Raw genomic sequence first — 27,996 nt, forward strand, 5'->3', positions numbered from 1 at the left:
TTTTTTAATGTTAATTTTGTCAGGATTCATGGCGTGGAGCAAACAGAATTCTGGACACAGACTGCAGACTCACAGACATGGGAGGTGGAGTAATATCAAATCAAATCAAATCAATTTTATTTATATAGTGCCAAATCACAACAAACAGTTGCCTCAAGGCGCTATTGTAAGGCAAAGCCATACAATATTTATGGAAAAACCCCAACGGTCAAAACGACCCCTTGTGAGCAAGCACTTGGCGACAGTGGGAAGGAAAAACTCCCTTTTAACAGGAAGAAACCTCCAGCAGAACCAGGCTCAGGGAGGGGCAGTCTTCTGCTGTGACTGGTTGGGGCTGAGGGAGAGAACCAGGACAAAGACATGCTGTGGAGGGGAGCAGAGATCAATCACTAATGATTAAATGCAGAGTGGTGCATACAGAGCAAAAAGAGAAAGAAACACTCAGTGCATCATGGGAACCCCCCAGCAGTCTAAGTCTATAGCAGCATAACTAAGGGATCAATCAATCAATCAATTTTTTTATATAGCGCCAAATCACAACAAACAGTTGCCCCAAGGCGCTTTATATTGTAAGGCAAGGCCATACAATAATTATGTAAAACCCCAACGGTCAAAACGACCCCCTGTGAGCAAGCACTTGGCTACAGTGGGAAGGAAAAACTCCCTTTTAACAGGAAGAAACCTCCAGCAGAACCAGGCTCAGGGAGGGGCAGTCTTCTGCTGGGACTGGTTGGGGCTGAGGGAGAGAACCAGGAAAAAGACATGCTGTGGAGGGGAGCAGAGATCGATCACTAATGATTAAATGCAGAGTGGTGCATACAGAGCAAAAAGAGAAAGAAACAGTGCATCATGGGAACCCCCCAGCAGTCTACGTCTATAGCAGCATAACTAAGGGATGGTTTAGGGTCACCTGATCCAGCCCTAACTATAAGCTTTAGCAAAAAGGAAAGTTTTAAGCCTAATCTTAAAAGTAGAGAGGGTGTCTGTCTCCCTGATCTGAATTGGGAGCTGGTTCCACAGGAGAGGAGCCTGAAAGCTGAAGGCTCTGCCTCCCATTCTACTCTTACAAACCCTAGGAACTACAAGTAAGCCTGCAGTCTGAGAGCGAAGCGCTCTATTGGGGTGATATGGTACTACGAGGTCCCTAAGATAAGATGGGACCTGATTATTCAAAACCTTATAAATAAGAAGAAGAATTTTAAATTCTATTCTAGAATTAACAGGAAGCCAATGAAGAGAGGCCAATATGGGTGAGATATGCTCTCTCCTTCTAGTCCCGTCAGTACTCAAGCTGCAGCATTTTGAATTAACTGAAGGCTTTTTAGGGAACTTTTAGGACAACCTGATAATAATGAATTACAATAGTCCAGCCTAGAGGAAATAAATGCATGAATTAGTTTTTCAGCATCACTCTGAGACAAGACCTTTCTGATTTTAGAGATATTGCGTAAATGCAAAAAAGCAGTCCTACATATTTGTTTAATATGCGCTTTGAATGACATATCCTGATCAAAAATGACTCCAAGATTTCTCACAGTATTACTAGAGGTCAGGGTAATGCCATCCAGAGTAAGGATCTGGTTAGACACCATGTTTCTAAGATTTGTGGGGCCAAGTACAATAACTTCAGATTTATCTGAGTTTAAAAGCAGGAAATTAGAGGTCATCCATGTCTTTATGTCTGTAAGACAATCCTGCAGTTTAGCTAATTGGTGTGTGTCCTCTGGCTTCATGGATAGATAAAGCTGGGTATCATCTGCGTAACAATGAAAATTTAAGCAATACCGTCTAATAATACTGCCTAAGGGAAGCATGTATAAAGTGAATAAAATTGGTCCTAGCACAGAACCTTGTGGAACTCCATAATTAACTTTAGTCTGTGAAGAAGATTCCCCATTTACATGAACAAATTGTAATCTATTAGACAAATATGATTCAAACCACCGCAGCGCAGTGCCTTTAATACCTATGGCATGCTCTAATCTCTGTAATAAAATTTTATGGTCAACAGTATCAAAAGCAGCACTGAGGTCTAACAGAACAAGCACAGAGATGAGTCCACTGTCCAAGGCCATAAGAAGATCATTTGTAACCTTCACTAATGCTGTTTCTGTACTATGATGAATTCTAAAACCTGACTGAAACTCTTCAAATAGACCATTCCTCTGCAGATGATCAGTTATCTGTTTTACAACTACCCTTTCAAGAATTTTTGAGAGAAAAGGAAGGTTGGAGATTGGCCTATAATTAGCTAAGATAGCTGGGTCAAGTGATGGCTTTTTAAGTAATGGTTTAATTACTGCCACCTTAAAAGCCTGTGGTACATAGCCAACTAATAAAGATAGATTGATCATATTTAAGATCGAAGCATTAATTAATGGTAGGACTTCCTTGAGCAGCCTGGTAGGAATGGGGTCTAATAGACATCTTGATGGCTTAATCTTCAAAAAACAGGCACAGGTATGGTACACAAGTAATCAATCAACGTGGCAAAGTTCATCGGCAGACGTGACGCTGAGGCGTGATCAAAAATAAGCTAAGTTCAGATGCACAGGGTAGCCAGGTTATCAGAGTCAAGGCAAAATTAGAGTAAAAAAACAAGCAAGGTCATTAACGGCTGAACAGGTAACAAGGGAAAAGAAGAGCAAGAAAAAAGACTGCAATGAGGGCTGTGGCACGAGGCGTAAGTTCCAAGAACTGGCAAAGAACAGAAAAAAATGCAAGGCTTAAATAACAGGAAGTGATTAAGGAAAGTGATTACAGGTGTGTGAGAAAGTTCAGGAAGAAGACAAAGATGAGGCAAGCAGGAGCAAGAGAGTGCAGTAAAATAAACTCAAAGCAGACAGAAATAGAGGTGAGGAAGAAAGACAAAGAAGAAGCAAACAGGTGTAAGAGAGTGCAGTAAAGTATATATATATATATATATATATATATATATATATACTCAACAAAAATATAAACGCAACACTTTTGGTTTTGCTCCCATTTTGTATGAGATGAACTCAAAGATCTCAAACTTTTTCCACATACACAATATCACCATTTCCCTCAAATATTGTTCACAAACCAGTCTAAATCTGTGACAGTGAGCACTTCTCCTTTGCTGAGATAATCCTTCCCACCTCACAGGTGTGCCATATCAAGATGCTGATTAGACACCATGATTAGTGCACAGGTGTGCCCTAGACTGCCCACAATAAAAGGCCACTCTGAAAGGTGCAGTTTTATCACACAGCACAATGCCACAGATGTTGCAAGATTTGAAGTATCATGCAATTGGCATGCTGACGGCAGGAATGTCAACCAGAGCTGTTGCTCGTGTATTGAATGTTCATTTCTCTACCATAAGCCGTCTCCAAAGGTGTTTCAGAGAATTTGGCAGTACATCCAACCAGCCTCACAACCGCAGACCACGTGTAACCACACCAGCCCAGGACCTCCACATCCAGCATGTTCACCTCCAAGATTGTCTGAGACCAGCCACTCGGACAGCTGCTGAAACAATCGGTTTGCATAACCAAAGAATTTCTGCACAAACTGTCAGAAACCGTCTCAGGGAAGCTCATCTGCATGCTCGTCGTCCTCATCGGGGTCTCGACCTGACTCCAGTTCGTCGTCGTAACCGACTTGAGTGGGCAAATGCTCACATTCACTGGCGTTTGGCACATTGGAGAGGTGTTCTCTTCACGGATGAATCCCGGTTCACACTGTCCAGGGCAGATGGCAGACAGCGTGTGTGGCGTTGTGTGGGTGAGCGGTTTTCTGATGTCAATGTTGTGGATCGAGTGGCCCATGGTGGCGGTGGGGTTATGGTATGGGCAGACGTCTGTTATGGACGAAGAACACAGGTGCATTTTATTGATGGCATTTTGAATGCACAGAGATACCGTGATGAGATCTTGAGGCCCATTGTTGTGCCATACATCCAAGAACATCACCTCATGTTGCAGCAGGATAATGCACGGCCCCATGTTGCAAGGATCTGTACACAATTCTTGGAAGCTGAAAATGTCCCAGTTCTTGCATGGCCGGCATACTCACCGGACATGTCACCCATTGAGCATGTTTGGGATGCTCTGGACCGGCGTATACGACAGCGTGTACCAGTTCCTGCCAATATCCAGCAACTGAAGAGGAGTGGACCAACATTCCACAGGCCACAATTGACAACCTGATCAACTCTATGCGAAGGAGATGTGTTGCACTGCATGAGGCAAATGGTGGTCACACCAGATACTGACTGGTATCCCCCCCCCCCCCCCCATAAAACAAAACTGCACCTTTCAGAGTGGCCTTTTATTGTGGACAGTCTAAGGCACACCTGTGCACTAATCATGGTGTCTAATCAGCATCTTGATATGGCACACCTGTGAGGTGGGATGGATTATCTCAGCAAAGGAGAAGTGCTCACTGTCACAGATTTAGACTGGTTTGTGGCCAATATTTGAGGGAAATGGTGATATTGTGTATGTGGAAAAAGTTTTAGATCTTTGAGTTCATCTCATACAAAATGGGAGCAAAACCAAAAGTGTTGCGTTTATATTTTTGTTGAGTATATATATATATATATATATATATATGAAGCAGGAAAACAAAGGTGAGAACTGAACAGGCGCATGTAGACAACAGGTAGATGACACAGACTGCTGTCAGACGGCCATCAAAGGCGCTAAAGACTGCCCGATGTTCAAATGTCTGGATGACAAACACGGGACTGGAGTGCAAGGGAGCGCTGTGTTCCTCACTTTGCACAGTCTCTGCTGGTACTGAACATCAGAGTACAACCAACGTATGGACTGGACTCATGCCATATGTGTCAAAACCGGCATGGTGCACTCACTCACCCACCCATGCAATCACATCTGCACTCGTCCTCCACTTCCCAGCGCTAGTGACTTCACATGCGTATGCATGTGTGCTTAGAGCAGAGGTGCTAGACTGATGACATGATCACTGGGTGTTTGTGTGTGTGGTCACAACGGCTGAAGGAGCAGCTAAGTGCGCACCGTTGCCAGCTACTGGACACACTGGGCAGTGGGCCATGCTGTCTGATGCATCAGATGCAGCCTTTCCAGGGAACTTTAATTTCTTTTTTTATGTTTTTGCTCACTTCAGCAGCACAAAGCAACTCTGGACACCGTGATGGTTGGATTATCACATTGGATTTATTTTTGCGTGGTTGCGTACAGCACACAGCAGCAGAGTGAGAAGATGTTAACCAAAGGCTGCGGTCCCGGCTCCACGTCCACACTGTGCTGCTAAACACTCCTGGGCCATTGTTGGAGCTGAGATTCATGTTTATTAATGGTGCCACAGCCTGTCACAACAGTTCCATGTTATATCACCAACAGAGTTAGAGTTGTATATTACAGTGGTGAGATCCGTTCAGCTGTGAGCTTGACGTGTACAATGATGCTTTACTGCGCATGAGACCACAGAGAGGCACAGCTGCCCGTGGTGTATACAGATATGATGGAGAAAAATATCTGTACTGGAAGGCCTATTGTATAACAGCGTGTTCAGAATTGCTGCAGCTTGCGCGCATTAGGGCACAGTGCTTTCAGTTTGATAGCTGCTGTTCATTTTCACTGTACATGACGATAATGGGGGTATACATGACGGTGTATATCTCAAAATAGCTGTCAATCAAAATGGGATTCAGCCTTTCAACTGATCCTCCAATCATCATGCGGAAGCTCAGCATCCAGGCCCGTCCACAGTTCCATTCATCCCCAAAGACCCTGAGACAGTAGAGTTTCGAGGCAATGAAAAAAACAGTTCCACACAGTCCCACTGAAGTGAATGGACGCTCAGCTTCTACGGGCAAATGCACTGACTCTATGGGAATGTATGAAAAATTAACAAAATCGAGACAGTCGATTTGTGTAAGTAACTGATTCTGAATGAACCCGTCTTCGAAATTAATGTGTTCTAACACATTTGTAGTCAATGAAATGTTACACCACCGTACATATTTAACCTTTTAATTTTTGACATTTTAGGGGAAGCTTAGCTTCCCTTGCAGTCTTAGAGAAATCGCCTCTGTATTATACTATAGTACAACTTTGTTGGAAGAACAGTTTCAGCAAACTGCAGCCATCTCAGGATTTAATAATTTCACCTTCACTGTCTGTCACAATTCCAATAGTCAGACTTTAATAATCCTTCCAGGAAAATATATGAGTCTCTTTTTTCCCTCTGCTATATTCAATTCAATTCAATTCAGTTCCATTCAACTTGATTACAGACTCAAAGCCCACCAGACAACCAGACAACCAGACAACGACAATTATACAAAAAAAAAAAAAAAAAAAAAATCAATTATAATGATTAAGAATGTCTTTTTTAAAACAGACAACTGTACCACATACTGGACTGATAACAAATGACATTCCAGCGAATGTCAACCAGGGACACGACAACTGGATTTACAGAGTCTTTTAATCGACAGATAAAATTGTACACAATTGTTTGCAGTGTGTTTACTCTCACCAAGAGAAACATCTCACTCGCACTGGTCCATCTCAGCCACTTCGTAAGCACACAAAAAGCATCATTGTAGGCTACCTGCAGCCTTTGCAAGCTTCCCTTTTTATAGTTGGACCAAAGATACGCTTATATATATAAACCAGGAAAACAAAGGTGAGAACTGAACAGTGATCAACAAGAGAATTAAAGGCCAAGGTTTGAAACTAGAACAGAACTAACATGTGGCAAAAGTATAAGAAACAGAAATTACAAGCAATGACTACAGTGGTAAAAACACAAAATAAAACCAATGACTAAAGTAATCCTAAACTGAAAATCAAAGACGGGAACAAAGACTCGGGACATGGACACAGGCAAAACCAAGATGAAAACCCAGACACGGGGCAGCTCATGACAAATTTACTGTCTTAATATATTTATAAATTGTTTAGGTTCTTGTTATCATATACACACAATTATTATTTATTTATGATTTATTATTTATTATTACTACTACTTCTATTTTGTCATTTGATTTGTAAATGGACCACAATGGAAATAAGTGCTTTCACTTTCTTGTATCATCCATATATTTTTAATGTACTTACAACTATATTATGTACTTACATTGAACATACTAAATGAAATCACGCATGCACACACGTATGTACAGATGCCATTTCACTTTTAACATATAAATGATTTACCGCCCCCTGCTGGAATGGCGTGTGAGTCCAGCATGAAATTATCAATGTCCATTGTTCAGTGTTGCTAGCTAATATCTGTAGTTTCTCCAAAAATATTTGTCCTATCAATGTTCCATTTTGGTGGTGGTGTTCAAAACTGACCCAAAACACATAATATATTAAACAGCAAAATATGAGCTCTCCTCAGTTTCTTCATGATCGAAGGTAGGTACACACACACACACACACATACATGCACACAGATGCCACTTCCCTTTTAAAATATAGATTATTTACCACCCCCTGCTGAATTGGTGTGTGACACCAGAATGTAATTATCAAGGTCCATTGTTCAGTGTTGTTAGCTAAAATCTGTAGTTTCCCCCAAAATATTAGTCCTATCAATGTTACGTTTTGGTGGTGTTGTTTATCTTTGACCCCAAATACATAACCACACCAACCGGCAAATGTCAGCTCTCCCTAATTTCTCTGTGATTGAAGTTACACATATGCACAGAGGATACTTGGCTTTTAATGTATGGATAATTCACCGCCCCCTGCTGGAATGGTGTGTGAGTCCAGAATTTAATTATCAATGTCCATTGTTCACTGTTGTTCACTAATATCACTAATTTCTCCAAAAATATTAGTCCTATCAACTTTCCCTTTTTGCTGCGTTCATGCTTGACCCTTGATCCTTGCCATTTGGTATACATAAGCATACCAACCAGCAAATGTCAGCTCTCACTAGTTTCTCCATGATCAAAGCTACAGAGGCCACTTGGCTTTTAATATATAGATATTTGTATAATAGCTATTTCACTATGGTTTGATATCACAGATTGGTCTTATACTGGAACTACTTTCTCATTGATCAACACCTAAATACAAAAAGGAACAAGTGCAAACTGTGCAGCTGTCAATAAACAGAACACAAATCTTTCATTCATTAACATTTTAAGGGTGAAATCCAATTAGAGCTTGTGCAATTAGTCAGTCTGTTCATTTATCTCATCTAGCATTTAGGAACAATGTTAGCTATGTGGTTAATGTTGATTACATTTTATTTACAGAAATACAAATTAATGTTCTCTGTCCTTGAAAATAAGTTAATTTAAATTCACTATAATGAACTGTAGGACTTGCTGATATGATAATTACAGTTTATATGATTTTATACTGCTGTAGTGAATAATATATGAATGTTTTAAATTGCATAACACACAATCAATATACTAAATCATACTGATGAAAAAAAATCCAATAAACCTTGTTGCCATAAAACAATTGCTCACGACTCAATAACTGGTATCACTACTTACAAAGATGAAGTGTAATTACATATCTGCTCCACACTGACCCATTGTAATCAAACTGATTGATTTCTTAAAAAATACTCACACTGAATCCTAAATAAATCCTTACACCTATAAAAAGCAAAGTGTAATAGATTATTCTTCACATCTGTAGTCTGAACAATGAAGAAAGGCTCAGCAGCTGCTATAATACTATTATACCTGTGGCGGCTGCTGGTCTTTCTAAGAAGGGAAGCTCATTGTCGGCTTCGATCATAAAATTTGTAAATTTGTTTATAAATAAATTCTGCCCTGTGTTCCTTTTCAAAAAATGGTCAGTGACCCTACTGTGCCAAGTAGACATCTTTTTTCCAGGGACTTGACCAGTGTCCTCTGAATGGCACATGGACTCATGGGTTCATTGCTCTTTTCATGCCTTTTATATGCCTGGGCAAAGTTAAACAGATACCCAAAACTCAGTTTTGACCAGACAAGACATCCCTGAGATGGTTTCATCAAAAGACGTTGTTGTGAAAGTGTAGTGACACGGACCCACAAGAGGGGGCACAAATGAACGGTCAATAGATGAGCCAAAAAGTAACAATTTAATGTTGTGAAGGTGCACAACGAATACACAGACAATCTCAGAATATGATAACAGTCAATCCACAAAGGTGACATGTGGGCAGGCTCGAAGATAGAAGACGTCTGTCCTGAGAAGAGCCGGAACCACACGATTTCCGCCGCCACCGAACCTGGTGAATACTGGAGCCGCCAAGTCCCGAATTCCCAGGTGATCACCGTCCCCGACTGTCGGATCTGGTACTGCCGGCAAAGAACAAAGACAGTCAAGTGTGGGTGTGTGTACACCCCGTAACAACAACGGTGGGAATGCCACCTCCACCTCTCACTCAATATGCTGATGAGTTTGCAGTGATCCCTCAGAGGAAAAGAGTGCCGTCCTGCACTCACTCAGCCTCCACAAAACAAGGGACCGGTACGCCTGCAAACACTCACAATGTACAGATTATAGGTAAACACAAATGGCTGAGGACATTACCTCCATAGAAGTACGATATCTCGGCGATGAGGTGGAGATGACGTCTGGGTTTTATGGAGTGAGATGATGAAGAATGAGTGACAGCTGTCAGGAAGTAATGAGTAACAGCTGTCACTCCCGGCTGTGTCCGTGGCGGCAGCGCCCTCTCGTGCCTGAAGCCCGCACTTCAGGCAGGGTGCCCTCTGGTGGTGGGCCAGCAGTACCTCCTCTTCTGGCGGCCCACACAACAGACGTGGCCAAAAGTATATTTTCTTTGTCACAGCACTTCCAGTCAGCCAGCTAACTTTGTCACACCAGGAGAGCTGAAAAGACCTGTTACTTTTCCCTACTTTTTGCACCAAATCAATCATAGGTGTTGATCTGCCCCGCTGTTTAATTCTAAGTTTTGATTTTGTCAAATGGATTTGATAAAATCAGGTCGACAATATTAGCATTGTCTGCCATTGTGTGTGCACCTTGCTAGCTGCCTAGTTTACTCCGACCTAACCAACAGTAAGAATGATTGATTGAACAAACTAATGAAATAACATTAAACTTGAAAAACAAAATGTTGAAATTATTGTATTAGATGAGTGGGTTGTTATGTAACAATAATTCAGACTGAAAGATGACCTCAGTTTAATGGCTGCTCTCATGCCCCCAAACACAGCATGACACTGAGACCACGCCCTTTATGATTAAACACTGACACTGTACGCATGCCAATGGAAGGTCATTCTAACACTCACAATTACGATGTGGCAAAACAAATACTTCAGGTTAAAACGGTAACTCAGAAGATTTCATAAAAGACATAAAGAACAGTAACAGCAATTAATGTAAACCACATAACATGCGAGAAACGGCATTAACTGGTAGTTTTATCAGCAAACATGCTAACCAGAGCATGTTGGCAAAAACCCAATTTCCACTACCACAACACACATTAGGTTAAACTGAAACAAGGAAATACTATGAGTGTGTTTTATTTGCAGCATAAGAAATGAACAATGGACATGTTCAAGTGTTTTTGCCAAAGAAATACCAGCTTGTCTTTCGACTTCACTTGCAAAATCCGTAATGGCAATGAGTTCCCAATGACTAAAGCCCCCGCCACACATAGCAAGAATGTGCAGGAACCAGGCCGACACGGCAAATATTGTCATAATTGGATCCAGTCAGGAGGAAAAGAGGCGTGGTCACCAGCGTCAGAACGCATCCGGATCACCTCGTCCACACCAACACGATGGCATCCAAAGCGTATGTAGACAACAGGTAGATGACACAGACTGCTGTCAGACGGCCATCAAAGGCACTAAAGACTGCCCGATGTTCAAATGTCTGGATGACAAACACGGGACTGGAGTGGAAGGGAGCGCTGTGTTCTTCACTTTGCACAGTCCCTGCTGGTACTGAACATCAGAGTACAACCAACGTATGGACTGGACTCATGCCATATGTGTCAAAGCCGGCATGGTGTGGTAACTCACCCACCCATGCAATCACATCTGCACTCGTCCTCCACTTCCCAGCGCTAGTGACCTCACATGCGTATGCATGTGTGCTTAGAGCAGAGGTGCTGGACTGATGACATGATCGCTGGGTGTTTGTGTGTGTGGTCACAACGGCTGAATGAGCAGCTAAGTGTGCACCGTTGCCAGCTACTGGACACTGCTGGCAGTGGGCCATGCTGTCCGATGCATGCAGCCTTTCCAGGGAACTTTAATTTCTTTTTTAATGTTTTTGCTCACTTCAGCAGCACAAAGCAACTCTGGACACCATGATGGTTGGATTATCACATGGGATTTATTTTTGCATGGTTGATTACAGCACACAGCAGCAGAGTGAGAGGATGTTAACTGTTATGTGTTGGGGGGGTTTGGCTGGCCAAGATACTGTTTGTGTGTTTTGTGTGCACTGCAGGTGGTTTGTGGGGGGCGTGTCTGAAGCTGTGATGATGGATGAAGCGTCTCTCACCCTCCACTGTCATCACGCCAACCCCATGCACCTGATGAGCAGTTCATGTGCAGATCTAAAGGACTACCAGCTGAAGAGGATGCACCTGATGAGCAGTTCACGTGCAGAGCTAAAGGACTACCAGCTGAAGTGGATGCACCTGATGAGCAGTTCACGTGCGGGGCTAAAGGACTACCAGCTGAAGTGGATATCCTGATCAGCAGTTCACGTGCAGTTCCAAAGGACTTCCATCTGAAGTAGATATCCTAATGATGTACTACATTTAAGCCATGACTGCTCTGTGTAAGGTGCTGGGGACTCAACCTTGTTACTTCTGTGTGACGACCGTTTGTCCAAAATTGTGACGCTGAGGATCGCTCCAGGTTTGACGCACCGTGCCTGTTAAGGAGATGGGTGAGGGATATGCTCCATCAGCACACTTCAGAGGTAACTAAAGCTGTGAATGACTTTGAGTAATTAACAATAGTAATTTGGCGTTTTGTACGCAGCTATATTTGAGCTACTCTGATAATTGTGTAAACTCGCTCTTCACAGCCGTGGCGTGCGGATTGATGGTCCTCCACGGGCTGTGAGAGCTGTTTCTGTAATTTGAGTCTGAATTAGAACCTGAATGTGTTTGCTGATGATGTGAACCCTGAACAGTATTTGTGTGAACAGTGTTGACTTACCTCGCCTCTCATCCTTAACAGGCTCTGTCCGACTCATTAACCACCTGGGGGGGTGCCAGCGGGAATTTCTGGCTCCAGAACTGTCGGGCTCCAATCCCTTGGGCGCTAGGAAGAGCGCGTCGTCCTCCACCCCGCCAGGCCGTTAATTCACTTTTTGTTTATACATTGCACTTGAAATAAATCTGTTATGTTCTTTGGAACCGCTCTCTGTTTATTTAGCGCTGGGTCCTTGTCAGACGCTGGTTCGCTCCTCTAACCCGTGTCCAAACATAACAGTTAACCAAAGGCTGCGGTCCCGGCTCCACGTCCACACTGTGCTGTGAAACACTCCTGGGCCATTGTCGGAGCTGAGATTCATGTTTATTAATGGTGCCACAGCCTGGCACAACAGTTCCATGTTATATCACCAACAGAGTTAGAGTTATATATTACAGTGGTGAGATCTGTTCAGCTCTGAGCTTGACGTGTGCAATGATGCTTTACTGCGCATGAGACCACAGAGAGGCACAGCTGTCCGTGGTGTATACAGATATGATGGAGAAAAATATCTGTACTGGAAGGCCTATTGTATAACAGCCTGTTCAGATTTGCCGCAGCTTGCGCGCATTAGGGCACAGTGCTTTCAGTTTGATAGCTGCTGTTCACATTCACTGTACATGATGAAGCATGCCACATACATATCAACAGTTCCTTTGCACACCGGGGGGACATTATTATATGTGGCACATGCAGGTATACCGGCAGGCTTTGCTGTGCCAGAGCCATCTCGATCGTTTTAGATCCTGTTTTTCTGCCATCAGAATATATAAATTTCAGTCAGATGGTCCTCAGATTGCACATGGACCAGAGGGTTTTGAACAACATCACACTTGGGGCTGCTGGCCAATTTTGACCAACTGTGTGGACTCTCGCAGATGGCTGTCAGAATGTTTTGGAACTTCAACTAGACACTTTTTGGATGTGTGCCTAATCGTCATTCTGACGCCATGTGGCTTCATTCTGGCTATGTGTAATGGGGGTATACATGACGGTGTATATCTCAAAATAGCTGTCAATCAAAATGGGATTCAGCCTTTCAACTGATCCTCCAATCATCAAGTGGAAGCTCAGCATACAGGCCCGCCCACAGCTCCATTCATCCCCAAAGACCCTAAGACCGTAGAGTTTCAAGGCAATGAAAAAAACAGTTCCACGCAGTCCCATTGAAGTGAATGGATGCTCAGCTTCTACGGGCAAATGCACTGACTCTATGGGAATGTATGAAAAATTAACAAAATCGAGACAGTCGATTTGTGTAAGTAACTGATTCCGAATGAACCCGTCTTCGAAATTAATGTGTTCTAACACATTTGTAGTCAATGAAATGTTACACCACCGTACATATTTGACCTTTTAATTTTTTACATTTTAGGGGAAGCTGAGCTTGCCTTGCAGTCTTAGAGAAATCGCCTCTGTATTATACCATAGTACAACTTTGTTGGAAGAACAGTTTCAGCAAACTGCAGCATTTCAGGATTTAATAATTTCACCTTCACTGTCTGTCACAATTCCAACAGTCAGACTTTAATAATCCTTCCAGGAAAATACGAGTCCCTTTTTTCCCTCTGCTATATTCAATTCAATTCAATTCAGTTCAATTCAACTTGATTACAGACTCAAAGCCCACCAGACAACCATAATACAAAAAATAAATAAATAAATAAATAATGATTAAGAATGTTTTTTTTTAAATAGACAGCTGTACCAGTGTTTCCACATACTGGACTGATAACGAATGACATTCCAGCGAATGTCAACCAGGGACACGACAACTTGATTTACAGAGTCTTTTAATCGACAGATAAAATTGTACATATATTTCCTCAGTGTGATTTCCAGTGTGTTTACTCTCGCCAAGAGAAAAATCTCACTCGCACTGGTCCATCTCAGCCACCTCATAAGCACACAAAAAGCATCATTGTAGGCTACCTGCAGCCTTTGCAAGCTTCCCTTTTTATAGTTGGACCAAAGATGCGCTATGTACAGAGGCGCACAGTAAGATTTAAACAGCATTATTTTCACCCTATCTGTACAGGGTCCAAATCTGCATGCCAGGGTATTTGCCTGAGCAAATAATGGTCTACATTGTCTATTTATATCATCGTCATCAAACAAATCCTCTGTGACTACATGGCCAAGATATTTTATTTTATCAGTTACATTAAGCACAGTATTTGACAGATAAAAGACAGGAAATCTTGTATCTCTGCCCTCCTTAGCTCTAAAAATCATTACCATACTTTTTAAAGCATTGTATTTGATGTCATGTTGTAAACCATAGTGGGAACAGATGTTAAGTAGCTGTTGCAGCCCGGCAGTGCTTGGACTAAAAACCACCAGGTCATCTGCATACTTAAGATGATTTAGAACAAGGTCACCAACTATACATCCGGTGCTACAAGCTTTAAGTCTGGTGGAGAGATCATCCAAATACAAATTACCCCATTACCCACCCTAAAAGGTGCAGACACGCTATTTCGCCATTTAACTAGCATCTTTTGCTGAGCATACCAACATGATAATATTCTAACAATACATTTAAGTACACCCCTCTGAATGAATTTTCATAAATAGTTTTCTGTGGTTTACTCAGTCAAGGGCTTTAGAGGCTTTTTGTATTTTATAATGATTTCTTTGAGACCATATATATATGCCAAGCTTAGCTTTAAAGCCAAATTGGCTGTCTGATAATGCCACAAATTTTGATATCTTGTCCAGCAAATTTTTTTCAACAATTTTGGACACAATGCTGGCCTATATTTTTCTGAACTGCCTATTTTCCCAGCTGTATCTTTAATAACAGGGACTAGCAAGACAGTTAGCATAGAGTCAGGCAGAAATCCATGTGCAAGAAAAGCTGTAAAGCATATGGAGAGCAAAGGAGCTAACCTCACACTTGCAAACTTTAAGTGCTCACCTGAGACACCATCTACCCCAGTGGCTTTATTATTTGACAAGTCTGGGATAGCTTGAAGGACTTCATGACACAAGATCACATCTGTTCTATAAACTTCAAAGCCAAGTTCAAATCCATCATGGACAACTCCTCTCACCCTCTGCACTGGACTGTAGTGGAGATGAACAGCTCGTTCAGTGACAGGCTAAGGCACCCTCAGCACAAGAAGGAATGATACTGCCTGTTGTTCCTCCCTGCTGCTGTCAGACTGTACAATAACACTGTGAAATAACCACATGCAATGATATGTCCACAAATCACGTTCAATAACAACTCGTTTACAAATCCCTGCACTAATGTCACCATACCACATCTAAACTCCACTTCACATATTGTAAATAAGATGCTCCTATCTCTTTTTCAATTCCAATCATGTTTATATATATGCATATGTACTTATATATATATATATATATATATATATATATATATATATATATATATATATATATATATATATATATATATATATATATATATATATATATATATATATTATAAACATAATGGATGGTAAGGAGTCCAACATAGAGAAATATTGGATGAAGAAAAGTTATATTGGACGAGGCGTTATAACAATAACAATAATTATAAAAATAATTACAATATAACAATAATTGTTATGTTCTCCACCCCCTCCCAAATTAAGCAAACAAAGAGTCAAGTAAATTAGATCAATTTATTTTGTTGTGAACAGCATATGAATGCTTCTAAAACGTCAGCAACGTGCTTGTCTACCTTCTTAGTGTTTTTGGCATCCTTGGAGTTCAATATTTCCACCAGTTCCTCCTCTGTGAACTCAACAAACCTCGCTGGCAGACAATTTTCTGCTGTTGACATGTTTGTTGCCATTTTTTCAACCAGCGTCTGTCAGCAAGTTCCTGACCTCCGCTACGTCATTAGTGATGTCATCTCATGAATAATTGTATACCGCGCTCTGATTGGCTAGCTGTTGGCAGTAAGCTCTAACGCTATTGGTCAGTGGGAACTGATCCAATATAACTTTTGGTCCTAGCCTTTTTGGATCCCTTTGGATCCAACATAACTTTCTGGCGCCAAGCATGCCAAAGTACAGGTAAAAGAAAGGCTAATCTAAGACAGAAAGGCTAATCTGTGATTGGCTATTGCAATCTGAGTGGAGAACACACACACACACACATATATATATATATATATATATATATATATACAGTGAGGAAAATAAGTATTTCAACACCCTGCGATTTTGCAAGTTCTCCCACTTAGAAATCATGGAGGGGTCTGAAATTTTCATCTTAGGTGCATGTCCACTGTGAGAGACATACAAAAAAAAATCCTGAAATCACAGTGTATGATTTTTTAATAATTTATTTGTATAAATTAATGCATGCAAATAAGTACAACCCCTTGCAAAAATTATGGAATCACCGGCCTCAGAGGATGTTCATTCAGTTGTTTAATTTTGTAGAAAAAAAGCAGATCACAGACGTGACACAAAACTAAAGTCATGTCAAATGGCAACTTTCTGGCTTTAAGAAACACTATAAGAAATCAGGAAAAAAAAAATTGTGGCAGTCAGTAACAGTTACTTTTTTAGACCAAGCACAGGGAAAAAAATATGGAATCACTCAATTCTGATGAAGAAATTATGGAATCATGAAAAACAAAAGAACGCTCCAACACATCACTAGTATTTTGTTGCACCACCTCTGGCTTTTATAACAGCTTGCAGTCTCTGAGGCATGGACGTAATGAGTGACAAACAGTACTCTTCATCAATCTGGCTCCAACTTTCTCTGATTGCTGTTGCCAGATCAGCTTTGCAGGTTGGAGCCTTGTCATGGACCATTTTCTTCAACTTCCACCAAAGATTTTCAATTGGATTAAGATCCGGACTATTTGCAGGCCATGACATTGACCCTATGTGTCTTTTTTGCAAGGAATGTTTTCACAGTTTTTGCTGGCAAGATGCATTATCATCTTGAAAAATGATTTCATCATCCCCAAACATCCTTTCAATTGATGGGATAAGAAAAGTGTCCAAAATATCAACGTAAACTTGTGCATTTATTGATGATGTAATGACAGCCATCTCCCCAGTGCCTTTACCTGACATGTAGCCCCATATCATCAATGACTGTGGAAATTTACATGTTCTCTTCAGGCAGTCATCTTTATAAATCTCACTGGAATGGCACCAAACAAAAGTTCCAGCATCATCACCTTGCCCAATGCAGATTCGAGATTCATCACTGAATATGACTTTCATCCAGTCATCCACAGTCCACGATTGCTTTTCCTTAGCCCATTGTAACCTTGTTTTTTTCTGTTTAGGTGTTAATAATGGCTTTCGTTTAGCTTTTCTGTATGTAAATCCCATTTCCTTTAGGCGGTTTCTTACAATTCGGTCACAGACGTTGACTCCAGTTTCCTCCCATTCGTTCCTCATTTGTTTTGTTGTGCATTTTCGATTTTTGAGTCATATTGCTTTAGGTTTTCTGTCTTGACGCTTTGATGTCTTCCTTGGTCTACCAGTATGTTTGCCTTTAACAACCTTCCCATGTTGTTTGTATTTGGTCCAGAGTTTAGACAGCTGACTGTGAACAACCAACATCTTTTGCCTTGCGTGATGATTTACCCTCTTTTAAGAGTTTGATAATCCTCTCCTTTGTTTCAAGTGACATCTCTCGTGTTGGAGCCATGATTCATGTCAGTCCACTTGGTGCAACAGCTCTCCAAGGTGTGATCACTCCTTTTTAGATGCAGACTAACGAGCACATCTGATTTGATGCAGGTGTTAGTTTTGGGGATGAAAATTTCCAGGGTGATTCCATAATTTATTCCTCAGAATTGAGTGAGTCCATATTTTTTCCCTCTGTTTGGTCTAAAAAAGTAACCGTTACTGACTGCCACAATTATTTTTCCTGATTTCTTATAGTGTTTCTTAAAGCCAGAAAGTTGCCATTTGAAATGACTTTAGTTTTGTGTCATGTCTGTGATCTGCTTTTTTCTACAAAATTAAACAACTGAATGAACATCTTCCGAGGCCGGTGATTCCATATTTATTGCCAGGGGTTGTATTTGAACACCTACCAACCAGCAAGAATTCTGGCTCAGACAGACCTGTTAATTTTTCTTTAAGAAGCCCTCTTATCCTGCACTCTTTACCTGTATTAATTGCACCTGTCTGAACTTCTTACCTGTATAAAAGACACCTGTTCACACACTCAATCAATCACACTCCAACCTATCCACCATAGCCAAGACCAAAGAGCTGTCTAAGGACACCAGGGACAAACTGTAGACCTGCACAAGGCTGGCATGGACTACAGGACAACAGGCAAGCAGCTTGGTAGAAGACAACAACTGTTATGATTATTTATTAGAAAGGGGAAGAAACACAAGATGACTGTCAATCTCCCTTGGTCTGGGATTCCATGCAAGATCTGACTTTGCAGGGTAAGGATGATTCTGAGAAAGATCAGAACTACACAGGAGGACCTGGTCAATGACCTGAAGAGAGCTAGGACCACAGTCACAAAGATTACATTAGTAACACATGATGCTGTCATGGTTTAAAATCCTGCAGGGCAGCAAGGTTGACTTATCTAGGTCCAGGGTGTGGTGGAAGCAGACCGAACAGGTCACCCCATAGTTTCTTATCTTGACCAAGTCCTTTAATTCTTTTGGGGGATCTCTCTGCCTTTCCAAACCAGCTCGAAGTGTAATCCTTCCAGAGTGTCCTGACTCTTCCCCAGAACATCCTCCCCGTTGGATGTGCCTGGAAGTCCACCCTAAGGATGCCCAAATCACCTCCACTGACTCCTTTTGATACAAAGAAACAGCGGCTCTACTCTGACTCCCTCCCAGATATTCAAACCTCTCACCATGTCCTGGAGTGTAAGCCCACATATCTGACAGAGGAACCTCATTTCCACTGCTTGTATCTGTGATGTTCTTTCGGTCATCATCTAAAGATCACCATCAGGATTCAAGGATTCAAAAGAATTTTATTGTCATATGCACAAAGGAACATGTTCCCTGCACAAGGAAATGTGTTTACTGCATTTAACCCATCCTAATTGCCAGTTCGGAGCAGAAGTCGCCTTTAGGCGCCCGGGTACCAGCTCCAGATGTATGTCCTGCCTTAGGTCAACAGCAGGGCTGAGCAAACCATGACCGGCCTCATGACGACAAACGACGCACACAAACACACACATAAGCCGGCCCGGTACATGAACACATATAAAAAAGCACACACAAGGAAGACTTGGGAAAGAAAAACCTTCATTACTGCTGCATTGAATCATGCAGCAGCAATGCAGGAAAAAACCCATCAACACAATGAACATGATCACACACAGACACAGGACGAGAGACGACGACCGAGATTTGAAAGAGTCCAGTTATCAGACAGAACACCCGGAGGCCGCCTTTAGGCGCCATCAATGGCCTTGCTCGTCCGTTCTGGAGGGAGGAAGGGAGGGCCAGCCCTGAACAGTCCACTGTCCACAGTCAACGTCAGAGCTGGAGAAGCTGAGGGCAGGGGAAGACCGGAGGGGTGAGGCATGAGCATTGTTCTTCTCCAGGAGGTTTTTATCACAGCGGCCTTGAAGTGCAGCTGTGTTTTGGGAAGCCGAATGAAAATCCAGATTAGCAGATGCCTGAAAGATTCCACAGTCTGAGACAAGTGGCTTCCAATACATCTGAATTAGGAGAGGAGATGTGGTCATTACTGACGATCAATGCGGTTTTCCAGTGCAGCGATCCTACCAGAGATGGTTCCCAACGCGTGGTTAACACCCGCCGACTGAGCTGACACTGCCCTTTGGCTCCATTGGCTTACACCCAGTCCTGACTTTCCAACATTTCCAGCACCTCAACTTCCTATGCTCCTTTCAGAGATCTAGCATTCAACTCTTTAATAAACCTTTTACTTTTAACTCTGTCTCATTGCCAGTTGAGTTTAACCTGTTTTCCTCTCTGGTTTACAACATCGGAGGTCCCTGTCTGATGAAGTCAACAGAACCACATCAACTGCAAAAAGCAGAAATGAAATTCTAAGGTCACCAAATCCGACACCCTCCAGTCCCTGACTCAGGTTATGTATTGAGAACCAGTTCTTTTTGGGTATCGTTAAGAAATGATTCGATCCACCGACATCAATAGCCTTTTTGCTTAATGTTTCCCTTATCGATCCTTTAGAGCTGCCGTTGTTTTTGAGTGTGTTTGTCGGGAAAATGATCATTTCTCTCTATGTTGACTGCAAACCCTGCAGTGGCTCTGTAATCAACCGCTTCTGCAGCGCGGCTCCACTTTGAAGCATGAACCAATGAAGCAGTATCCGCTGAATCCTTGGTTCTTTGATTCGCTGCTCTTCAGAAGCGGCAAGTCCACTTCTTAACCCCCCTCAAAGCCATTAAAATATGTTAATCATGAGCCATTTTTGTGTGGATTAAAGTCACTAACTGTGACTCTTGTCTTGTTGCAGTCAAGAAACGAGAATCGTCTTCCGTTCCATTCACACAGCTTCAAATGCTACGTGGCTCTCTGCCGAGACAGAGTCCGTTCGGAATTAATAACTTCAAAACGAATTGCCGCTTTAAATAAAATGACACCTCTTTCCAAACGTTGTAATACAGACAAACCTCAATGGACTAAAATGTTTTTTTTTTCTCCCAGAATGTGATGTCCTGCATTCTTTATGAATTACATGTAGATGTGCAGCACAGCCAGCTGCAAGAGCTCAGCTCAGATGTATGGAAAGACATTCATACCAATAATGTCTGGAAGGAAATGCTTTTGACAAAAACTACAGATTTTGTTTAGTTCTATTTATGTCCATAGATCAAGGATCCAGTGACCAACTTCATATTTATGTTGTGTGGGCCGCTGAAGAGGAGGTACTGCTGGCCCACCATCACCAGAGGGCGCCCTGCCTGGAGTGCGGGCTCCAGGCACCAGAGGGCGCCGCCGCCTCACGGGAGCAGCCTCGGTGACAGCTGTCACCCATCACCTGAGACAGCTGACGGCAATCATCAGTGGGGTATATCAGCAGGACGGCATCTCCACCTCATTGCCGAGATATCGTTTCTACCAGAGAGGTAACATATCAAAGCCTACTGAGTACACAGTTTTGACTGAGCTAGTCATTGGTTTACTGTTCCAACGAGAGGTGGAGGTACCTTTCCTGCCGTTCGGAGTTCTGGGTGCAAACGCGCCCCCATCTAACTGTTCTTTTTCCCTCGCCAGCAGTACCAGGTCCGACACGCGGAGGCAGTGGCCACCTGGGAGTTCGGGACTTGGCGGCTCCAGTATTCCCGGGGTCCTGTGGCGGAGGAAGCCGTGTGGTTCCGGTCTTACCTTGGAGAGGCGTCTCCTATCTTCGAGCCTGCCCACACGACACCTTTGTGTATTGACTTTTGTCCATTTCTGTAATTGGTTGTATTCGTTGTGCACATTCACAACAGTAAAGCGTTGTTATTTTGACTTACTCCATTGTCCGTTCATTTGCGCCCCCTGTTGTGGGTCCGTGTTCCTACACTTTCCCAACAATTTAGTTACTTTAAAACTCAATAAAATGTTGTTGACATAGAAAACCTGTAAAGCCTACTTTTAGTACACAGAAAATTCACAAGAGATATCGATAAGGAATCGGATCGATAAGGGGAATCGATAATGGTATCAATATCGATAAAATTTTATCAATACCCATCCCTATCCCTGACAGCATCTTGAAATCCTGTGTACTGTCATGAAAGTCACAAAAAGGACAAGGACATGCCAGATCCATGACAAGGACATTAAGACTGCCCAACCAGACTTGTGGGTGCCCTTATGGGAATATGAGGTAAAAGGACTGCTGCAATTTGCATTACATGAAAGCAGGAGCTATGTCCACAATCTTGGCATCGCATCAGACCTATTCCTAGAGGGTGATGAGACTCCGCCAGGGATGCCTCTTACCACCAATCTGGTATACTACTACTAGTACTACTACCACTAATATAATAAAATAATAATAATAATAATAATAATAATGGTAATAATAAGGACAACAACAGCAACACTGCGGGTCAAACACATTTTTTAATGCTAACTTTAATGACTGTAATAAGAGACTTGGTTGGCACGTGGCCACTGTATGACTTCATCTTGTGTATAATGGCAGCTACCAAGACAGACGCAACAAAAAAGATACATGGGATCATCAATGATCCTCCCTGTTCCACTGCAGCAGACTCAAAACGATTCCTGAAACTGATGGGCAAGTGATGGATATTGAGAATGAAAATGTTTATTTATATTCATGAGCTTTTGCATTCATTATGCATGTGGCTGCAAGTGAGTGTATGTGATGACCATAAAATAAGAGTCTATATCTGCAGCAGCCACACTATCAACAGGCCAGAAAACGGGGTGGGAGATGCAGAATGAGAGTTATAGACTTAGAGCAGATAACGTTTAGAAATAAACACAAATTAACCCTGGTTAAATACTCATTCAAACCCATTGTAAGAACTTTACACTGATGACAGGATGCATTTCAATTACTGCTCTGAACCTTCTTCTGCACTTTAGGGATAGAGTCATAAGGCAAAATGATTCTTAATGAAAATCAAACGCAAAAACTTTTTTTCCCTTCTTACATGTAGCAGACATTTCAATGGTCTATTTTGTTTTGTTTTTAGGTTGAATGTACAGAAGACAGAACACCTTTCAGGGGGACAAGAAAAACAAGTGATCTGAAGGCTCAATCCCTCCTGAGCTGCTGGCAGAGCAGTTTCCCCGAAAAACTCTGCTGGCAGCAGCCAACTGCTGCCTATCAGCACTGCTGCTGCTACGTGGGACGAATACAAAGCAGCGGATCAGAGGGAAAACAGAATTAAACAAAAAGAACACACCCTGTGGAGGTAACAGCTTTGACTTCAAGGGGATGATTGGTGCCTTGGTTCAAAAGGAGGACACCAGAGGGCAGATAATGGAAACAATACATATAAAAGTAAGTTTCTGACGATGAAAACAATGCAAATGCCAACAAAAAGTTTGTGATGAAATGCTGATTTAACAAACAGCCAGTTCAGCTGATATATTTGGGGACTGCTGCTCTGATGATGTTGAACTTGCAAATGAAGGTTTACAGTTATATGTGGGACTGATTAATAATTAGTGGCACTATGGGTGCTGTGAAGAGCACCAGGATCACTCCTCTGTCACTGTTGCAGGTGTTTTGAGGGCATTATTGCTGTTCTTTGCTCTTTTTTATTGAGTGACTGACAGAGTGGAAGTGGCAGTTATTCATATACAAACAAGGGAATTAATGACTTACCGTGGTAGAAAAGGTCATGCTTACAAACAGAATTTTTCAGTAACTGGGATTCAACCATGTGTAGACAAAAAAAAAGGTGTATCTGCATTATACTTGTACTGTGGCTTTGCATACAGACTGTTAGGGCTCTATCTTGATTATGTATGGTGCATTGCGCAAGTGCATTACGGGCGGGTCCAATTCCACTTTCTATGTATGGGGTGTGTAATCTGAGCACAAAGTACGGTGCAGGGTGCAAAGGGGTTGCAAGTATTCATTTATTTAGTTATAGGCGAGTTTTAGTCATAACACAAAATAAACCTGTCACCTGTTTTTCAAGGTGGCATAGTCATTAAAGTTAGGTTTTTTTTTATCTTCACTCTACATAATTTCATACATCTGACCGTTTTTTGAGTTCGTCTACCACTGCTGCCATTATTTGGAAGTACTTCAGTATTGTAAAATCAAAACTGATTTTCAGGTGTTGTTACTAATTTACACCACGTCTGATGAGTTTTCAGAAGGAAGGAGCTTTTAACCAGCTTTCTCTTTTTGGCATATTTTCCTTGTCTTAAATAGCAGAGATTACGCTATAAGGATAAGAGAGAGAAACACTGAGATGAGGAACATGGCATGCACCCTTTAATATTTCTATGTTTATGACTGTGAGCCAGTAATATTGTAGATGCATATCACAGTAATGTATGACTGCTTGTCACATAACTGTAATCAGATGAAACTACAAATAACCGACCTGATGCACAAGTTAGGGTTTATGGAGAGTTATATGTACCTCATAATATGTTCGATGGGGCACTGCAGAGCTGTGCATGGCAGATCACATCAGCCTTGCTGACAATATACACATCAGCGACACAGAATGAACATTCATGAACTGGACTCAGTGATTTTACTTTGCGATTTTGATGCCTTTTGTCGCCCAGTTTGCAAAGAATATTAAAGAAACTGTTTTTTTTCTCCAATATATACTGTAGTTGGATTTATAGCAACCAAATGCCATTGCCAGCAACTGACCTTTATTATAAACACTTTAAATCATGTCTCCAGCTGGACCTTATCTGCATGGTGACCAGCTGCGTGAGACATCTATCAACAAAACGGCATGAAGTAGGTCAAAGCAATTCACTCACTTTAGGCAGTAGTCCAGTGATATAAAGATGTTTGCAAATGGAACCCATTTTTACCCTCACATTGGCAAAGCGGCAACAGCAGGGTATTGTTTCATTGGTGTGTGTGTGTGCTTCATCTGTGGACAAAGATAACTCAAAAATGGCAGGATGTATTTCCTTCACAAGGTGGGAATCTTACTTAGCGAGATATCGAGAGGTGAGAATAGATTTTGGAGAAGTTGGTCAAGGTAGAGGTAAAGGTCAACAAAAATGGTCGAAAAAAACACCTTTTCTTTTTATTTCAACAACCAAGAATCCTAGAGGATCAAACTTGTTGGAAATACTATTTGGACAAATACTATTTGGATAAATCAAATCAAAATCAAATCAATTTTATTTATATAGCACCAAATCACAACAAACAGTTGCCCCAAGGCGCTTTATATTGTAAGGCAAGGCCATACAATAATTATGGAAAAACCCCAACGGTCAAAACGACCCCCTGTGAGCAAGCACTTGGCAACAGTAGGAAGGAAAAACTCCCTTTTAACAGGAAGAAACCTCCAGCAGAACCAGGCTCAGGGAGGGGCAGTGTTCTGCTGGGACTGGTTGGGGCTGAGGGAGAGAACCAGGAAAAAGACATGCTGTGGAGGGGAGCAGAAATCAATCACTAATGATTAAATGCAGAGTGGTGCATACAGAGCAAAAAGAGAAAGAAACACTCAGTGCATCATGGGAACCCCCCAGCAGTCTAAGTCTATAGCAGCATAACTAAGGGATGGTTCAGGGTCACCTGATCCAGCCCTAACTATAAGCTTTAGCAAAAAGGAAAGTTTTAAGCCTAATCTTAAAAGTAGAGAGGGTGTCTGTCTCCCTGTCCGAATTGGGAGCTGGTTCCACAGGAGAGGAGCCTGAAAGCTGAAGGCTCTGCCTCCCATTCTACTCTTAAAAACCCTAGGAACTACAAGTAAGCCTGCAGTCTGAGAGCGAAGCGCTCTATTGGGGTGATATGGTACTATGAGGTCCCTAAGATAAGATGGGACCTGATTATTCAAAACCTTATAAGTAAGAAAAAGAATTTTAAATTCTATTCTAGAATTAACAGGAAGCCAATGAAGAGAGGCCAATATGGGTGAGATATGCTCTCTCCTTCTAGTCCCTGTCAGTACTCTAGCTGCAGCATTTTGAATTAACTGAAGGCTTTTCAGGGAACTTTTAGGACAACCTGATAATAATGAATTACAATAGTCCAGACTAGAGGAAATAAATGCATGAATTAGTTTTTCAGCATCACTCTGAGACAAGACCTTTCTAATTTTAGAGATATTGCGCAAATGCAAAAAAGCAGTCCTACATATTTGTTTAATATGCGCATTGAATGACATATCCTGATCAAAAATGACTCCAAGATTTCTCACCTCTTACTAGAGGTCAGGGTAATGCCATCCAGAGTAAGGATCTGGTTAGACACCAAGTTTCTAAGATTTGTGGGGCCAAGTACAATAACTTTAGTTTTATCTGAGTTTAAAAGCAGGAAATTAGAGGTCATCCATGTCTTTATGTCTGTAAGACAATCCTGCAGTTTAGCTAATTGGTGTGTGTCCTCTGGCTTCATGGATAGATAAAGCTGGGTATCATCTGCGTAACAATGAAAATTTAAGCAATGCCGTCTAATAATACTGCCTAAGGAGAACATGTATAAAGTGAATAAAATTGGTCCTAGCACAGAACCTTGTGGAACTCCATAATTAACCTTAGTCTGTGAAGAAGATTCCCCATTTATATGAACAAATTGTAATCTATTAGATAAATATGATTCAAACCACCGCAGCGCAGTGCCTTAATACCTATGGCAATGCTCTAATGTCCTGTAATAAAATTTATGGTCAACAGTTTCAAAGCAGCACTGAGGTCTAACAGAACAAGCACAGAGATGAGTCCACTGTCTGAGGCCATAAGAAGATCATTTGTAACCTTACATAATGCTGTTTCTTTACTATGAGGAATTCTAAAACCTGACTGAAACTCTTCAAATAGACCATTCCTCTGCAGATGATCAGTTAGCTGTTTTACAACTACCCTTTCAAGAATTTTTGAGAGAAAAGGAGGAGATAAGTGGTTAGATGTTGGAGTCGTTTGGTTAAAGATCAAGGAAAACATAGTCAAAAAACAAAAAAAACTCCTATATTTATATATATATATACGAGGTCTATAGATAATAAACCGACCCTTTTATATTTTTTTAACTATATGAATTTGAATGACGTGCGAGTACACCAATCATGCTTGAACCCTCGTTCGCATGCGTGAGTTTTTTCACACGTGTGGGGTGCGTCATTTCCCTGTGGGCAGGCCTTGAGTGAGATGTGGTCCAGCCCTGCATCGGCTGAATTCCTTTGTTTCACACGCTGCTCGCGACGGCGCGCGTTTGCTTTACCAAAATTTTTTCTGGACCTGTGAGGAATATCCGAGTGAACACTATTCGAGAAATTAAGCTGGTTTTCGGTGAAAAGTTTAACGGCTGATGAGAGATTATGGGGTGTTTCTGTCGCTGTAAGGACTTCCCACGCAGCGGGACGTCGTGCAGCGCTTCCAGGCACCGTCGTCGGCCTGTTTCGACCTGAAAACATCCTAATTTAAGGCTTAATTCACCCAGGACGTCGTGAGAGAACAGAGAACATTCAGAAGAGGCCGGCATGAGGACTTTATGCCAACATTTCACTGTTTAAGGACATTTTTTAATGAAAGACATGCATGCAAATTCGCCGAGTCGTTTCCGTGACGACTCAGCGAATCTGTGTGCGCCGCGACATGAAAAACACCTCCGTGTTGAAAACCATTTGTAAAATTCAGGTGGCTTTTGATGGCTTTCAACAAGTGAGTAACTGAGAAATTGTTTAACAGCTTGGGCATGTTCCAACTTGCCCGTTAAGGTTTCCAACGGAGGTGTTTTTCCTGTCGCGACCCCCCGCAGTCGGGTCCAGCCCGACATGCGACTCTGCCCGCATGTTCTTTCATTACAAAATGTCCGTTAACAATGGAATGTCCTCATGCCGACTTCTTCTGAAAGTTCTCTGTTCTCTGACGACTTCCTGGGTCAACAGAGCCTGAAATGTGGAAGTTTTCAACTTGAAACGGCAAGACGCTGCCGCCTCGAAGCGCAGATCGCCGTCAGGCGCGTGGGCCGTCCTTAAAGCGACACTACCAGACCAAAATCTCTCATCAGCCGTTAAAATTTTTACCGAAAACCAGCTGAATTTATCGAATGGTGTCCACTCAGTTGTGCCTTACAGTTTTGAAAAAAATTTGATCAAACAAAGCAGCAGTCTCTGAGCCATTCCTAAACAATGAAAAAATCGACGAGAGGGTGGGCCACTCCTCACTCAAAGACTGCCCACAGGCGAATGACGTAACCAACAGGCGTGAAAAAACTCTTGCATGCCCACGAGGG

The 27,996-nt window shown here is 41.9% G+C and overlaps 1 protein-coding gene and 1 long non-coding RNA gene across 4 annotated transcripts in view; one reads left to right on the forward strand and one right to left on the reverse strand.

The window, feature by feature from the left end:
* cep89 (centrosomal protein 89) overlaps positions 1-27,996 on the reverse strand; it is a 331,169-nt gene that overhangs the window by 20,642 nt on the left and 282,531 nt on the right. The gene's annotated exons all lie outside the window — the stretch shown is intronic.
* LOC117523654 lies at positions 5,623-13,277 on the forward strand. The gene is made up of 3 exons (XR_004564569.1): positions 5,623-5,712; positions 6,679-6,684; positions 13,251-13,277. It is a non-coding gene; the product is annotated as an uncharacterized LOC117523654 (long non-coding RNA).

This window comes from Thalassophryne amazonica, chromosome 2, assembly GCF_902500255.1.
Source record: "Thalassophryne amazonica chromosome 2, fThaAma1.1, whole genome shotgun sequence".
Taxonomy (NCBI): Eukaryota; Metazoa; Chordata; class Actinopteri; order Batrachoidiformes; family Batrachoididae; genus Thalassophryne; species Thalassophryne amazonica.